Raw genomic sequence first — 18,231 nt, 5'->3', positions numbered from 1 at the left:
TTGGTCAAAACCAAATATTTTTTTCAAACTTATTATGTCACAATCAAAAAATCTCGAAAATGTTTTAACAATCGAATTGAGTTTTGTCAATAATGGATGAAAAGAGGGGGTTGTACGTACTTGTACAAGTTGCTCTAAAGCATTTAGACGATGGCCGTTAAGCTTTTGTTTGAATGCTTTGATTCCATTAAAGATCCTTAAAATTCTATTTGTCTCACCTTTCTCTACAAAACGTTTTTTATCAAATCAACTTCGGTTTATAATGGATTAATCAAGAGGGGGTTGTACGTACTTGTACAAGTTGCTCTAAAGCATTTAGACGATGGCCGTTAAGCTTTTGTTTGAATGCTTGTATTCCATTAAAAACTTCATTACGCTCAATTTATCAAAACGCTCTTTCAAGTATTTTAGGCGATGGCCGTTAAGCCATTGTTTACGTACTCGAACTCCAATTTTTCATAAAACACCTATTTCAAACTCATCTTCTCTTTGCCCAAGTGCAAATCTCGCCCAAGTGCGAACCACATTTAAAAAAAACTCGTCTTTTCCGCCCAAGTGCGATTAGACCCATAAAATCTATCAATAATTTCGTAGCCATGAACTACGAACGCTCTGAATTTCCCATTGCACGAGGGAATACGTAGGCACAAGATTCAAATATCTTGGCGAGCACAATAATAAAAATCCCAAATCCCGTTTGTTTCTTGTCCATATAATAACTAGAACACAAGTAGATAATAAGCTAACAATCAATCACAAGATTAACTAAATGGGTCCCATCGAGTACGATGGAAGTAAGGGGTGCTAATACCTTCCCCTTACTTAACCGACTCCCGAACCCAAATTTGGTTGCGAGGACCATCTATGTCCATTTAATTTCATTTGTGGGTTTTATCAATATTTTCCCATTCCCATAGGAATAAATAAAATTTGGTGGCGACTCTGTTCGATATAATCTTCGTGGCGATGATTTTTTGACCCGCGACACTCCCCAATACACAAGAGGTAATTGTGGAAATATGGCCCAAATAGGTAAAACTCTAAATACATCATCCTTCAAGATGAATGTGGGTGTCCATTCATGTAGCAAAACTGGTTTCTTATAGATGGTATACGACCCTCTCAAAAGAACCGCATCCTTGTCCTCACAAGCTTTAAATCGAATAAGGAAATAGCCTTCCTCATTGTAATATAAATCTGGGAGTACCACAAAGTTCCATGAGTTAATCATGAACTTCTTGACCGCATTCATAGAGAGTCATCACCTATAACATACATGATGAGTGCGTTTTTCCATCAGTCTTTTTCAGAGTCCACACCTTGCTCTTTAATTTGAACCTCAACTTCGCCATTAAAAATCAGGGGTGCAGTGTATGTAATTTCAGTTCCATTTGCAGGTGTAATAGATTCCCCTTGATAAAATAACCCATAGTTGTGGTGGATTTCCTTACAATTTTTCCTCAAATTCATTTCCAAACTAATCGTCTCTTTCTTTGGATTGTTTTCAGTTGTATTAAAATTACTTGTGTTTCCTTTCTTCTAACCTGAGTTTGGTGCAAATGAGAAGACTCTTACACTTTCCGGTGGGGTCATCGCCACCTTCTTTTTCGGCCAACCACGCCTCATCACCAAACCTAGAAAATAACAGTTCAAACCCTAGTTCCTCCCCGTATTGGTCTCTAACACTAAAGTTATGAGTTTAAACCATTACATCAAGGTTCTGTGGTTGAAACCCTAATTACATCGTCCAACAGAGCTATCAGAATCGCCAAGATCGAAAATCGCCAAGATTAGAAATCGCCTAAAATATTTTCAAATAAAAATAATATGCTTATTTGATACAATATAAATTCTTAGAACGTGTGTGTGTTTTTAAAAATATTTGTAACTTATTCCTATTTTTAAATATAATTGTATCAACAATAGACATTTTCCCGTTTATAAAAAAATGCATAAAAAATACATATAATATGAAAAAACCAAAGAATTGAGTCAAAATTACATAATGTAGACACACTATTTTGTGGAGGTTTATTAACTACTTCTTAGTGTTTTGTTACAAAATGTGTACATAAATTACTCGAGAAAAATTATATAAAATTTTCAACTTCAATTATTAAGAAAAATTATATAAAATCTTCAACTTCAATTATTAAATATGAAAGCTTTTAATCACCATTTGTAAAAAAAATACACTAAAACTTTCAATACAAAACTGTTCCACCTTGACTTAGTAAAGCAAGACATAAAACACAACTACATCCAATATAGGGTGATGATCTTTGACTTTGAGGTGTTTTGATGGTCATCAAACATATGCTTTTTTTCAATATCCAAAGTCTAGAATTCGCCTTAAAACATAAAACACACACTATTAAATAGAAAAAAATATATTGACAAGTCAATTAATGAGAGACATGCATCAGAATAAATCCTATTTTTAATTTAAAAAAAATTAAAATTACATGGCAAATTAAAACATTTTAATTGATTGTATGTGTAAAACTATCTTTAAACTCCTATTAAAAACTACTCGAGTATAAAATTATTTAAGAAAGATTTAAATGTCCTAAAATTTTACTGAGCATAAATTGATTTTACAATTACTTTCAAATTGCACTACATGTGACAGAGTTCCCAAATAAAATAGAGAGATACTTGACGATTCTTGTAGAGTCGTATTTTTGCACTGAGACTGGGATCTGTGAAGCACAAAATAGTAAAACATGAATGTTGATAAACCTATACTGATACTAATATCAAATCGATGATATCCAAAATTTAATATCTGACACGAAATAAACAAAACAGATTAATAGAAACCTTAGAAAAAAAATAAAATCCGGGGACATCTTACAAACTTTTCATATTCCATTCATGTCTGGCTTATTGTCAAAATTATAATTTGGATTAACCCCGTGCATTTTCATTTCACCCATATGTTGTGTGCGCATCGTGATGAATCTAAAACATACAAGCTGTATGATCTAGTTGAGAAGAAAATTATAACGAGCGGAGATATTGTGTTTGAATAATCAAATGGTTGGAATTATGACAAGCAAGCTATAGGGCCAACTAGTAATGCTGACAATGATGAAAGCAACAATGAACACCAGTGTTTTAAAAACCAGACTTCAAACTGGTGAGGGTATTGGGTCGTTGGTTTGTTGGTCGAACCACTGAGTTACTGGTCAAATCGCATGACTAAATCGGATTAAACCGGATAACTCATTTTAATAGACCGGTCGTTATAACAAAATTATATAGGTATAAATTATGTTAAACCGGATGATTTAGTCTCTATAAAATATAACTAGCACTTAAATTTTTTAAAAATATCATAAATAAATTTAAAAATTCATAATTTAAATTCAAATTTGAAAATATCATATATAAATTTACAAGTTTATAATTTAAATTCAAATTTTAAACATAAATATCACACATAATAAAATAGTACAAAATTATAAAGTAGAACTGCAAACAAACTTTAATCGCAACATAATTTACTTAAATAATATATAATTAAATAATTTATAACCAAATAATTTCACTGTTAACTAAATTTAATTTAAAGGAAGGAAAATTGTTTAAATGTTGGGATCTCCTTCTTCAATATCAAAACTATATGCAACAAAGTCAACCATCCGCAACATCTTTATTTTTTATTTTTTATTTAACTTTTTTTTTTTTTTATTTCTTTTATTTTCTATTTTTATTTTTCATTAAAATAATTAAAATGACGTCATTTTAATTTTTTAAATATTTTTTTTAAAATGCAATTAAACTACCGGTTCATGAAAATCGACGATTTTTATAATTTTAGCAGTTTACACCGGTTTTGACCGGTTCACACCGGTTCAATGACATATCTGATCCAACAATTGAACCAGATCGGTTACCAGGCCGGTTCCCGGTTTGACCGGTCCAGTTTTTAAAACACTGATGAAGAAATCAATGCGATTGATGAGGCTAATAAATAAAAATAAAAGGGTCTTGCTATTTTTATGCGAGTACAAACAACAAATTCAAAGTTGACAAACAAGAGGTCTAAAGAAGCTTACAAACATTGATTAGTCCAATCTTAGACATTCAGGGCTAAAATAGTTTGCTATAACTCTTGACTCCAAAAGCTCATCAACTGCGGCAGATTTCACACACCTAGGAGTTTTGTATGGATTTATTGAAGCCCCCAAACTAATGGCATAATCCATAAGTTTATCAAATGTCCCTTGCTCTACAATCTTAATCTCAAGTGCCCCAATTGATTTGTCTAAAACTCGACCTTGTCGATAATAAATGTTAAGTGATTCTTCAATAGTTAAACAACAATCTTCATAAACACAATGTGGAATTGTTGTTGAGTCTTTAAGGTTTAATTCCCAATACAACACATAGTGTCCCGGAATTGTTCTTATGTTTGCATAACTAGTGTACTCTGCTACATCTGCATCATATGGTGCTAAATGTGTGACAGCATTTTTAATTGCATTCTGTAGCTCAACTTCGTCAGTAATTTCCAAATCTATATGCTAAGAAGTAAGAACAACATTTTTTAACATTTTTTCTGCAGACATATTTGAATTGCGGTGCATTGTTCTTAAATCCAGTCACTTTCAATACATCTTCCATTTTATACCTATAAAGACCTGTAAATGTCACACTCATGTTGATTAATAAACCCATATTTTAATTGTTTATTTTTTATAAGCTTAAATCATATAGAAATTAATACATGGCTGAATATATTTAGTCTCCACAAATATATCGAAGATCCACAAAAAAAATTAAAATTACTCACCAGCATAAGTGGTAACAACAAGCTCATATTGTTGATCAAGCTTGACATCAACAAGATCCACCAACTCTTGCTTTTCTTTCTCATGTAAAGCTTGATCATTGCTTCTATTAACCGATAAGAATTCATAGTAACACATGTTAGAGATAAGTGTATAAGACACATCACAAGGTTTACAAAGAGGATTAAGGTTAACATCAAAGTAATATTCACTAGAACCATAAATGGCAGAAACAAGTGGAAGACCATTACAATAGTAATCCAAAGTAGGAACGTGCTGTGACATTGATCCTGTCACAATAACAGTAACACACTTAGTATTAGGCCACAACCTAGTAATAATTCCTTGCCAAGAAACCTTGCTACACTCACACTGAATAAAATCAGCAAGATTTTTATCAGATTTAAGAATTTTCATAACAGCCTCTCTCACTGAAACGTCAGTGATGAGAGGATTAACTGTTCCTTTTCTTATATCATCACAGAGAAGTGACCAATTTTTCTCAAGGAACCGAATGGCACGAATGAAACTTGGAGCGAAAGCAGCACCGACACGAAGGACCTCGTTGTTTTGACAAAGACCTCATAAAAGTTGTGAGTACATGCTTTGGTATGAGTCAAGACATAGAACAGTTTCATTTGGACTTGTGAAATTCATGTATGGATCGTTAGGTTTGTTTATAAAATGAGAACTTTTGTAATATGTTGAAAGGGCTGGACAAGCTTTAATGCCTCCTGGTGTTTTAGATTCAATTTTTGTAAACATTAGGTACATTGCTTTTCCTTTATCCAGGTCAGGAACAAATTGATTAATTATTGGCATCCACAGACTATTTAGTAAAGATCTTCTTCCAAATTTTTCTTCTGTTGCTGGTATCAACTTACTCTCACCACCGCTTGTTCCTGAGCTGAAATGCCAAAATAAAACCAAAACAAGCCGATTACGATTAAGTTAGCATACCAAATTACACAACTACCTCAGCAACATTCCGTTGAATGTGGCATCTTTATCTATTAGAGTTGAAAGCCTCATGCATCGTAATGTTATATCTCAAAGGACTGTAAATGTAATTTTTAGGGTGTGTTTAATTTGCTAAAAAAATGAGGTACCGGATAGAATAACTTTTTTATACTTTGTTTGATGGAGAAACTAATCATAGTACTGAACAAAAAATATGGTATCGGATAGAATAACTTTTTTATACTCAGTAAACCATGGGACAACTTTTTGTCCCAAACACTAATCATCAACAAAATATAAAAAAATTAATTTTTACTCTCTTTCTTATTATTTAATATTTTAATTCATAAATATAATATCAATATGTTATATATCAAAAAAATGTTATAATAAAAATTATACTATTTTTATTCGGTTCATTGACATATCAAATAAAGTAGAGAAAAAAATCTCAATTTATTATTTTTCTTCTCTTCTCATTATTTAATATTTTGATTCAAAAATATTAATAAAAAAATATTATATAAGAAATTATATTATTTTGTCTGTTGCATAAATATATTAAATAAAGTAGAGAAATCAACCGAAACACGACCGCAACTTTTTTTAAAACATTGAAAAAGAGTAGATGCTTCAATAAAAAATCTCGCAATGCAAATTGTTCATTTAGTCACTGATCTACTAACCAATGCGAACACTCAAAGTAACTCAAATAAACACTACAAAGTCAGTGGAAATGGAAATGACACTATTACAAAAAAGGGATTTGACCTCAAACGCGAAAGAGCTTTAACCTTGATTACAAATGCAAAGTAAAGAAGGTCGTCATACGTTACCCATTGGTTATTGTAAAACCGAGGGGTAAAGTGTTCTTCACATGGGTTCGATCCCTAGCTTCTGCATTTTATTATTTCAGAACTGAATGGCGCACCCCCTGGTTATTTTTTTCTTATATATTTTGATTTTAATCTGTATTACAGAATCATATTTTGGCCATTTGTCAAATAGGAACGTTATTACAGAACCATATTTTGACATTTATAAAATAGATACTATGTACCTTTTGTCCATTTCTCAAACAAAATCATTGTACACCATAAATATTCATTGTTTACACCAAGTTTTCTCAAACAAAATCATTGTACCATAAATATTCATTGTTTACATCATTTGCAAAGCCAAAATGGCACATGTACATCTCATAATTTTACATTAAATTAAAACGAATGCAATAACCATTTCCAAATGGTAAACCATCAAAAGCAATAACCAAAATGCAAAGTCTTGTAGGTCGTCCAAAAGTTCTCTTATGTGTTTTGTCACTAGTTGTTAACAGTGGCGGAGCCAGAAAAATTATGAAGCCTGGCAAAAATTTAAAAAATACAAATTGACATTGTATATAATATATAAATAGTCATCAATCAAAATCTAAACACCGCAAATTCACATTATATATATAGTAGTCATTTAGTAGGGTTAATAGTCATTTACCCCTCTCCCCCGCTATATAGGCGAGTTTTGACAAAGGGGAGTAAATCAAAACTCGCCTATACGGCAGGGGGTGAATGACTATGTTATATATATATATATATATATATATATATATATATATATATATATATATATGTTAGAACAAGATTTGTTCTGATCAATATTCTATGTTTTGATGATAACATTATATATGAATTTTGTATAAGACAATGTGGTACTCTAATCCTTTGCATTTTCCATTTCAGGAAATATATAAAGAGTATGCACAAATCAGCGCTAAGAAGCACTGACTCAGAAGGTTCTGGATGGCTACATCAGAACATGCTCTGGCAAGACATCAGAAGATGGTCAAGCAGAATCAGAACATGAACTATGAAGCATCAGAAGAACATGAAGTCAGAAGCAGAAGCACCGATGTTCTGAATGGTATCACGCTCAAGCTCTTCAAAGTCAGAAGACAAGAAGATGCTGTGCACCAAGCTGATTGACTCTGATATTCAAACGTTGTTATCTACAAATCTGAGTTCAGAAGCAAGTACAAGATGACAGGCTATTAAGTCTAATCTCTGACTGACAAAAGGAACGTTAGAAGCTACAAAAGGCAAAGTTAGTAAAAGCAGCAAAAGCATGGCTCGAGGTAGTTGACAAAAGTGTGAAACATTAAATGCAGCGTTGTACTATTCACGCAAAGCATTAAATGTAATCCAACGGTCATCTTCTCTCAACGCCTATAAATAGAAGTTCTGATCAGAAGGAGCATAGAGAACACTTGCGCAAAATACTGAAACGCTGTCAAAATCAAAGCTCACGAACTTCATCTTCAACCTCACAAACTCTTGTAATATTTAGTGAGTGTTAAGCTTAGAACTTAAGAGAAATATCACTGTTGTGATTATAGCTTTATAAGAAGCAATCTTACTCTTGTAAACATTATTTTACATTGCTTGTAAAAGGTTCCTAGAGTGATCTAGTTGTGATCTATAGACTCTAGAAGACTTAGAAGTTTTCTAAGTGGTGAATTCCTAGAGTGATCAAGTTGTGATCTGTATACTCTAGAAGACTTAGAAGTTGTCTAAGTGGAAAACCATTGTAATCAGTTGGATTAGTGGATTAAATCTTCAGTTGAGGTAAATCACTCTAAGGGGGTGGACTGGAGTATTTTCGTTAACAACGAACCAGGATAAAAATAATTGTGTTCATTATTTTTATCTTACAAGTTTTTAAAGTCACACTTATTCAAACCACCCCTTTCTAAGTGTTTTTCTATCCTTCAATTGGCATCAGAGCGCCGGTTCTAGGTGCAAGCACTTAACCGTGTTAGATAAAAGATTCAGGAAGAAAAAAACACAATGTCAAAATGGTTGATCCAGTTATTCCAACTACTTCCACTAAACAAAACAACAATAGTAACAATGGAAGCAGTAGCTTCAATGGTTACAATAGACCACCAGTCTTTGATGGTGAAAATTTTGAGTATTGGAAGGACAGACTTGAAAGTTACTTTCTTTGTCAAGATGGTGACTTGTGGGATCTAGTCTTGGATGGTTACAGACATCCTGTAAATGCTCGTGGAGTAAGGATGTCAAGACAAGAAATGAGTGATGATCAAAAGAAACAATTCAAAAATCATCATAAGTCAAGGACTATTCTGCTGAATGCTATTTCTCATGCTGAATATGAGAAAATAACAAACAGAGAAACTGCTTATGAAATCTTTGAATCCTTGAAGACGACTCATGAAGGTAATGCCCAAGTCAAGGAGACAAAAGCTCTTGCCTTAATCCAGAAGTATGAAGCTTTCAAGATGGAGGAAGATGAAAACATTGAAGCAATGTTCTCAAGATTCTAGACTCTGACTGGTGGATTATTCCCCGGGAATTGTTCATCATCTTCAACGTTAGACCTTATCTATTTTTGTGGACGTTCATCTCTAAAGATTGAATATCCGGGGAGACTAGTGGAACATTAGAGCATTTAATTTTTTTCTGTGAAGTTTGTTGCTTGTACCAGGTGCAGAGATTGTATCTTGAATGTGGTTTGGATTGTATGTTATCCATAAAGAAGAGAGTTTCACTATATTCCATTGAAGACTTTGGTGAGGTCGAGTACAAACTGTTCTTAAGACGGAGTTGGAAGTTGTCCAACTTTGGTGTGTAAAGACTGTTCATTGACAAAGTTGGAAGTTTTCTAATTCAACGCTTACCTAATGGTAATCACTTAGACAAGAAATCAATGAGATCAAGGTGGATCACCATATGCGAAGACTTGGAGAATGTTATTGTGGATAGCAAAATTATTGCAACAAGATCATTGAGTATCTTGTGTTTGTTATCAGATGAAGCCTCTGCATCAATAGAGGAAATTATCGTGTGATATTTTGTTGCAGTTGTAACCGGAATTCTTGCATCAAACTTATCAAATAGTGGAAGATCATGATTATTTCCTGAAGATTTTAACACCCTTGAATAGAGGAGTAGGCAAAGCGATGATGAACGCTAAACCACTATATATCTTTTGAAGGAGTGAAAAACACTTAGAAAGGGGGGATTGAATAAGGGTTGTTTCTAAAAACGGCAGATAAAAATAATCACACAGTTATTTTTATCCTGGTTCGTTGTTAACCAAACTACTCCAGTCCACCCCTTATAGAATGATTTACCTCAACTGAGGATTTAATCCACTAATCAACCTTGATTACAATGGTTTTCCACTTAGACAACTTCTAAGTCTTCTAGAGTATACATATCACAACTTGATCACTCTAGGAATTTCCTTTTACAAAAGTAAATAATATTACAAGAGTATAATGTGCTTCTTAATAAGCTATAATCACCAAGTGATTTTTCTCTCAAGATTAAGTTCTAACACTCACTAAGATATTACAAGTTGTGAGGTTGAAGATGAAGTTTCTTTGCTGTTTTTGTGTGATAACGTTAAGAGTTAATTTGGCAGCGTAAGGTTACTTAGAGCGTGTGTTATATCTGCTTCAGCAATCAGAACTTCTTTTATATAGGCAGTGATAAATGTCACCGTTGAGTAGCATTTAATGCTTTGCGTGAATAGTACACTGCTGCATTTAATGTTTCACTCTTTTGTCAACTACCTCGAGCCATGCTTCAACTGCTATTGCTGACTTTGCCTTTTGTAGCTTCTAACGTTCCTTTTGTCAGTCAGACAGATTTGACGTTGTATCATTTTTCATCTTGTACTTGCTTCTGGACTCAGACTATTAGAATGACGTTTGAATATCAGAGTCTTCAGCGTTGGTGCAGATGCAACTTCAATCATCAGACTTTGGAAGTTCTTTGTAGCGTGATACCATCATATCTTCAGAGCCTTGCTTCTGACTGCCATCTTCTGATGCCTTCAAGAACATGTTCTGATTTCCTTAAGACCGTCTTCTTATGTGTTCCAGACCATGTTCTGATGAAGCCATCCAGATCTTCTAGGTCAGAGCTTCTGAATGATGATTTAGTCCATACTCTTTTAGACTTTTCCTGAAATGGAAAACGTGAATAATTAGAGTACCACATTGTCTTATACAAAATTCATATATAATGTTATCATCAAAACTAGAAATATTGATCAGAACATTTCATGTTCTAACATCTTTGTGTATCAAGGGCCGGCCCAACACGTATCGAGGCCTGAGACAAATTTTAAAATAAAATTATCAAAATTATATATATGGTGACATCTAAAATGAACCATCACTTAAGTGATACACCGGTGATTCACTTTTCTAAACCATTAGATTTGTTTAAAGGTTTCAAATGGGTTAAAAATAAATGAAGAGCACATGTATCTTTTTCTACACAATTTCTTACCTTACACTCTCCCTCAAGGTTAAGTAACTTTATTCAGGAAAACTGACATAACTCTTGCGGCATTTTTTCCACGACACCATGTACCACCACCATAGCTCTCGTATATCATTGATTTTCCTCTATACAGACTATTCCCAACTTGTACACAACAACCTTCAGTCTTTGTCACAAGCTACACAGATTTGAGCCAAAATAACACCGTAAATATCTCATTAAACTCTGTTACAATCTTGTATGTGGTAACAGTTACAAAAGAAAGAAAACTCAGTTTATTTGTGGTCTTAAACTAGGATTATCAATTTTTTTAAATTCAAAGTTAATGCATGGCTTCAATGAAAATTATTTTATTGGCGACAATTCCATCTTCTTTTTATTTTATTTTAATTGAACTGTAGTATTTTGAAATTTATCCATGTTAGTGTATAATTTTTTCAAAGAAATGAATAAATTATTGAATTATGATTTGTATAGTAGTATCACACTACACAGTTTGTTGTTTTGGTCTAGTAAGTGAGAGATAGAGGAAGGTGTGTGGGTGCTTATGGGAGAGACAATAATCGAGTGTCACAATGGATTATATAATTAGATAGGTTTATTTGATCTAACGGTTAATATGAGTGGTACATGGGTGAGGGTCTTAATCGATACCTCACCTTAGAAATAATCTATATATATATATATATATATATATATATATATATATATATATATATATATATATATATAAAATTTCTTTACCCACCTCCCTATGGAGTCACCCCCAGCGAAAACCCCATTTTACCCCTGCTTCGGAAATGCATTTCTGAAATTTTTTTTTTTAAAATTTTTTCAGACTTCGGAAGTGCATCTCCGAAAATACCAAATGGGGGGTGTTTTCGGAGATGCACTTCCGAAAACACCTTTTTTCAGATTTTGGGGGGTTTCGGAAATGCACTTCCGAATTATGCAGAAACTGTGTTTTTTTTTATGTTTTTCGAAACAGTCTCGTATTTTTAATTAAAGGAAAATGTCAAATAAAATAAGCGACATATAAACAGAAGATACTAATATGATAAATCAAATCCAAATAATATATACAAGCCGATCCAAATAGTAATAGTGTGCGAATGATACAATCCGAAAACAAAAAAAATAAACTCGGACTCCTACTGGGTATGCCTAACCCTCTCTCCCTGGGACCTCCTCTGTCGCCTGTATGCCGCCGCACGGTCCGCATCAGTGACGATCATCTCCATCACGGCGACTGCCTCTGGACCGCCTTGATGAACGACACCTCGATCCAACGCGTCCCGCCCAAGCATCTCTATCCGCTGGCAGATCGGCAGGAGATCAATGGCGTGGTCATCCTCGGCCTGCTGGTTCTCCAAGATCTCCTCGTGTGCTAGCTTAGGTGCGCCGGGAGCGTCGGGTATCAGCAGAGGATGTGACACCCGGTAGAACCATGTGACGTACCCTTCCACACTGTGCCAGTCCTGGGTGACCCGAATGCGACGATACTCCTCCGGTACCACATGACACTCCCAATCCTCAAATATGCCAGTGAGCTGCACTCGGGTCACTGTGTCGTGAGCAGCCTCAAAAGGTGACCTGGGTATCATCTGCACAAACCCAAACTGTCGCATGCACCGCTCAGGGAGATATCGGACCATGGTGCTGGTCCCGCATGCCAATCAGCTAGAATATAAAGATATGCCGTCAAAGGGGACAACATGAGTGTAGTCGCTGAATGGCCTCCAAGTGACGTCATCGTGCATCGTGTGGTCCAGGTACCCACGGTATGGTCCCACTGCATTGTTCCCCCTCTGAAGAACGTATCTGGCGGCCCTGGGCATGGCATCATCGTACTCAGGATCAATGTGGAAGCCGTGGATGCGGGAGAAGTAAGAGATGATCCAACTATGAAACACAAACACGATAATGTATTAAAAATAAACACGAAACATAAATAAATACGAAACAATTAAAATGAAACGTACCGTAAGTAGTATGCAGGATCCGATCAACTGCCTCGTCCTCCACTTGGAGACCTCATTCAGCTTCTGGTATAGGTATGCCAGAGTAGCTACCCCCAGTTCCACTGGTGAACGGTGGTCAAGTCCATGAAGTAGCGGAGGTAGGTCATGTCGACGTACCTCACACTCTTGTCCACAAAGATCGCAGCGTCTACCACAAACATGTACCAGCACCGGAGAGCGCAGCCACAGTGATATTGTGTAAATAGGTCGTCACCCGCATCCTCGGATTTGGCCGCCGACACCAGGTGGTGCTCGAAATAAGCGCTCAGTGTGGTGAACCGGATATGAGGCCCAGATGTCGTGATGCACTCATAGTCAGCAACTTCGGGCTCCATACCCAAATAGAGCGCCATCCACTCACTGGCTTCGATCCTCTGGATCCGGGAGTGGTGCAACAGCGCCCCCTGATCGGCAAGTGGAGAAGACACTGCACATCATGCAAGGTGATCGTCATCTCCCCAACCGGTAAGTGGAAAGAAGACGTCTCCCTGTGCCACCGCTCCACAAAGGCCCCCTGCATGTCGTGGCTGATGGTGGTATACCCCGTCATGCAGAGCCCACTAAGCCCTGAAGCTCTCACCGCGTCGTTAAACCACTCTGCAGTTGGTTTAAACAAACTGAAAACCCTCCGGGAGTGGTTCACCATTTTCAAAGGCTCTCTCCTGTTACAAAAAAAACAAATAAAAAAGTATGTTAAATAGACCGCTAAGAAAATATTGAATAAACGGCTAAATTATAAACGGTTAAATAATATAGTCGGGCAAATTATAAAAAATATCTCTCCCTCCCAGATACGCCGAGCGACGTGCTCGTGGTAGGTAAGCAGCACGGAAGTGTCACTGGGCCCTCCCGGGTAGCCCTCCTCCTGCTCATCCTCTTCCCCGAGTGAAGGGTCAACATCCGGTACCTCCTCCGCCTCGTGGTATGGCACTGCCTCCTCCTCCTCCTCTCGCTGGCGGGAAGAAGATACCCGAGCCAGAGGACTCCTCGATCCAGATGTAGAGATACCCTCGTCCATCTACACGGGAACTCGCACACGTCCCCGGCCCTGCCCCCGTCCCTGCGTCGACGCCAGCTGCGCCGCCCGCTCGCGTCTAGCCGACGCAGTCTGGGTCTCTCTACCCTGTCTGATGCGTGCTTGGTTGCCTGACATGTTCCTGAAAACAATTGAAATCGATTAATATGCGAGACAACAGAAAAAACTAAAAGAAATTGAAATTCTGATACACTTCGGAAGTTCATTTCCGAAACTGGGAATAGAGGTGTTTTCGGAAATGAACTTCCGAAACACCCCTGCGAAGAAGTTTTCTGCAACTTCAATGGCAGACCCCAAAATCCTAAATCAAAACTACTTTTATTCATTCTAAACAACCTAAATAGCAGTACCAACCTATCTTAATGTGATTTTTGCAATTTCTAAACACCCTAATAGAGATATGAATAATGGATCTAAAAATTGAAAAAAAATTGATAAACTTACCACTAATAGAGTTTAAGATGATTTAGGTTGAGACTGGAAGAAGATTTTGGCAATCTCTGATACTTCACACTTGCTTTTTGCAGAAATTTTGAAGAGAGGCTGAGTTTGGAAGAAGATTAGGGTAAAATGAATGGGGGAGGGTGGCTATTACATTCTCTCTTGATGGATCCAATGGTTGATATTTATTCCTCTCATCTCTCATTTAAAAATGCTCTCACTTCCCCATATATATATATATATATATATATATATATATATATATATATATATATATATATATATATATATATATATATATATATATATATATATATATATATATATATATATATTAAAGTTTAAATCAATTTTATTTAATAATTTTTAAATAGATAATAGATTCATTTTATCCAACGTAGATTGAAAAAAAGCTGGTCTTAAATAAAATTTTACTTGTTTTAAATTTAACTATTATTTCTTTTGTTTTGTACCACCTTAGTAAAATAAGATAAATTTTTTTACCCCCTGGGATCAAATAAAGCTTGCCTATATGCATGTATTATGTATCAATTATTTTTTCTTGGGAATCATTAGTTTTATTTATTTTAAAGCTTTTTGTTAACAATTTCACAGCACCGTACACTATGCAGAGATACTAATTATAGTGTATTGCAATTTGATCAATACAAACAAGAATAGAAAAATATAATTTGGAGGCCCAAGGCGGTGGCCTAGATTGCCTACCCCTTGGGACGGGCCTGTGTGTATCTTTTCTTATCTCCTTTAATTTTATGTATTAATTACAATAACTATTGCATTATTGTATCGTTTGTATATTATTTAGATTAAATCTGGATTATAGAGATTTAATGTGTAAGATTAGGTCTACGGTGTATCAAACATATTGAATCATAATAAATCAAATTACGTCTTGAATGAATTTCTACGTAAAGCGACTTTAGTTATCTTGTTATTATTTTTTCATTAGAAAGAATCATGTCTTTAGTGATATTTTGTAATGATTTTGTTGGATTAATTCATTAAGAAACTTCTAAGCTTTCTTCGTGTTGTGTTTTGCTTCCGCATATCTTAAAATCTCTGATATCGTTTATGGAACCTAAAATGTTTTTGAAATTGTCTACGTGGGGATAGGTCTATTCCCCTCCCTTCTAGACCTGTTTGTGTTCATATTCTAACTCAACAGGTCCTTTGTGTACTTCTAATTGTGAGGAACACATTCCTTGTCAACCTTTCTTATAATCTCCTTGTCAACTTTGTGTATGAAGCTTATTTGTATGGTTGAAGTCCCTGAACTGCAACTAATTTTACTCTTTTTTATGCTCATTGATCTATTTATTGCAGGGTCTGCATGATTTTTAATTAGATACTGTTTTGCATTGTGTTTTGACAGATTTTGCAAATTCGGGTTTTATTTTTTTCAACTTTAAAGACTTCTTATGACTATCTCCAATGGTGCAACCCATTTTTGAGTTCTTTATGGGTCCCACCAGACATATCATATCAAAATAATTTATTTAATATTTATTTTATTGGTGTAATTCAAATGGGTCCCACAACTTTACCTCATAAATTAATTTGATTGGGTACCACAATTTTTTACTAGTTGCATTGCAATGCAACTCTACTATGACATGGAAAATTGATTCAATATTTAATTATTATATTAATGTCTAGTTGGAGAACTCATTGAAAAATACCACCATTTGAGATTTACCTAGGTTTTTGTGGCTTTAGGGAACGTTTGGTTGGCTGTTGACTTCTATAGTTTTATGGACCTTTTACTCTATTTGTTAAATGGATTGGGCTTTAGGGAACGTTTGGTTGGCTGTTGACTTCTATAGTTTTATGGACCTTTTACTCTATTTGTTAAATGGATTGGGCTTGCGGCATGTATTTTTGTGTATCAATAAGTATATATGATTATCACTTGCGAGATGTAAGCCAATAAAAGGCATGGTATATGAATGATTGTATCAAATTAAAATTGAATGTGAAATGGTGTTTATGGAAAAATCTTTCCATCTCTTCTATTTGTTATGCATATGTGAGTGAGAGAATATTTTGTGTGGTTTATCCTTTGATTTATATTTTAAGTATTATATTTTTTTAAATGGACTATTCTTGCATGTTCCCTTATTTCAGTGTTGCACTTATGTTCCTACAAGAATAGCTCTTATATTATGCTAACCAACATGTTTTTATTTTAAGATGAATTGTCAAATCATGTTCCTTCTTAATGGAGAGTTTGGGTCTTTATTTGAAGAGAAATGTTAGCTTTACACTCAACATTACTCCTACACCGTATAAAAATAGGGTTTGAAATTTTGTAAATCTTTAATAATTATTTTTTATTTATTGTGACACAAACAAGCACATGGCCATGGCCATGGCTATATTTTGATACGGTGTAGTGATAGGGTGTTAAATTTGGGTGTACACATAACAAGCCTCTTATTTGAATTGGTAATTTTTGAGAATTTCTTTACCTATCTCCTAACTTTCTTAGTCACCTCTGGCGAATTTACCAAAATACTCCTTATTTCGGAAATACATTTTCGAAAAAGTATTTTTATTGAAAAAAAAAATGTTTTCGGAAATGCACTTCCGAAAACAAGAAAAAAAAGTGTTTTCGGAGATACATTTCCAAAAACATCCCCTTTTTTGAGTTTTCGGAAATGCATTTCCGAAAACACCCCTTTTTGGGAGAAGGGTGTTTTCGGAGATGCATATCCGAAATATTCCAAGACCAAATTCGTCTTGGAATATTTGGGATATACACTTCCGAAAGAATTCAATAATTATTAAAAAATTAAAATCAAGGTGAATCAATACAATTAATAGGTATAAAATGAAAGTGAATCAATAAAATGAAGGTGAATCAATAAAATCAAGGTGAATCAAAATTTCCTAAACAATTTTAAAGTTAAAAATTATTTTACTAACTTATATAAATCAAAAAATCTTAATTTCATAAGTAAATTTTGAATTATATAAAATTTATTCATTAAATAAAATTAAGACAAAATATTTTTTTAATTTTTTAAAACTAAATAAAAAATTATAACTCATTTTTAATTATGAATCAGAATAGAAATATATAAATATATAATCATAATTATTAATTTTGTAAGTGAAATATATAAATATATAATATATAAATATATAAAAATTATTATATAAATATATAAATATATAATAATTATTATAAATTAAAACACTCATTTTTTTAATTTTTATAATTATTATATTAATATATAAATATATAATAATTTTAATAAATATATAATAATTATTATAATTATTATATAAATATATAAATTAAAACACTCATTTTTTTAATTTTTTTTATAAATATATAACAATTATTATAAATATATAAATAAAAAATTATAACTTATTTTGTAAGTGAAATTATTTTAATTATTTTAATTAAAATTATTTTAAATTTTAAAATATGAATATGATATATGAATTAATTAATATCCTAAAATTAATTTTTGAGATTTTTTTAATTTTTTTTTTGTTGTTTCGGAGATGCATCTCCGAATTAGTCGAAATTCTAATTTTTGTGATTTTTTCGGAAATGCATTTTCGAAGTCTCGAAAAATTTAGAAAAAAAATATTTTAGAAATAAATTTCCGAAACGGGGTAAAATGGGG

General features: G+C 33.7%; 1 pseudogene; it reads right to left on the bottom strand.

The window, feature by feature from the left end:
• Nucleotides 1-4,073: 4,073 nt before the first annotated feature.
• LOC131651146 (indole-3-acetic acid-amido synthetase GH3.6-like) lies at nt 4,074-5,831 on the bottom strand (annotated as a pseudogene).
• Between the last annotated feature and the right edge of the window lie 12,400 nt (nt 5,832-18,231).

The sequence above is a fragment of the Vicia villosa genome, linkage group LG2 (assembly GCF_029867415.1).
Source record: "Vicia villosa cultivar HV-30 ecotype Madison, WI linkage group LG2, Vvil1.0, whole genome shotgun sequence".
Taxonomy (NCBI): domain Eukaryota; kingdom Viridiplantae; phylum Streptophyta; class Magnoliopsida; order Fabales; family Fabaceae; genus Vicia; species Vicia villosa.
The sequence above is the reverse complement of the archived record's forward strand: the minus strand, read 5'-3'. Positions and strand labels throughout refer to the sequence as shown.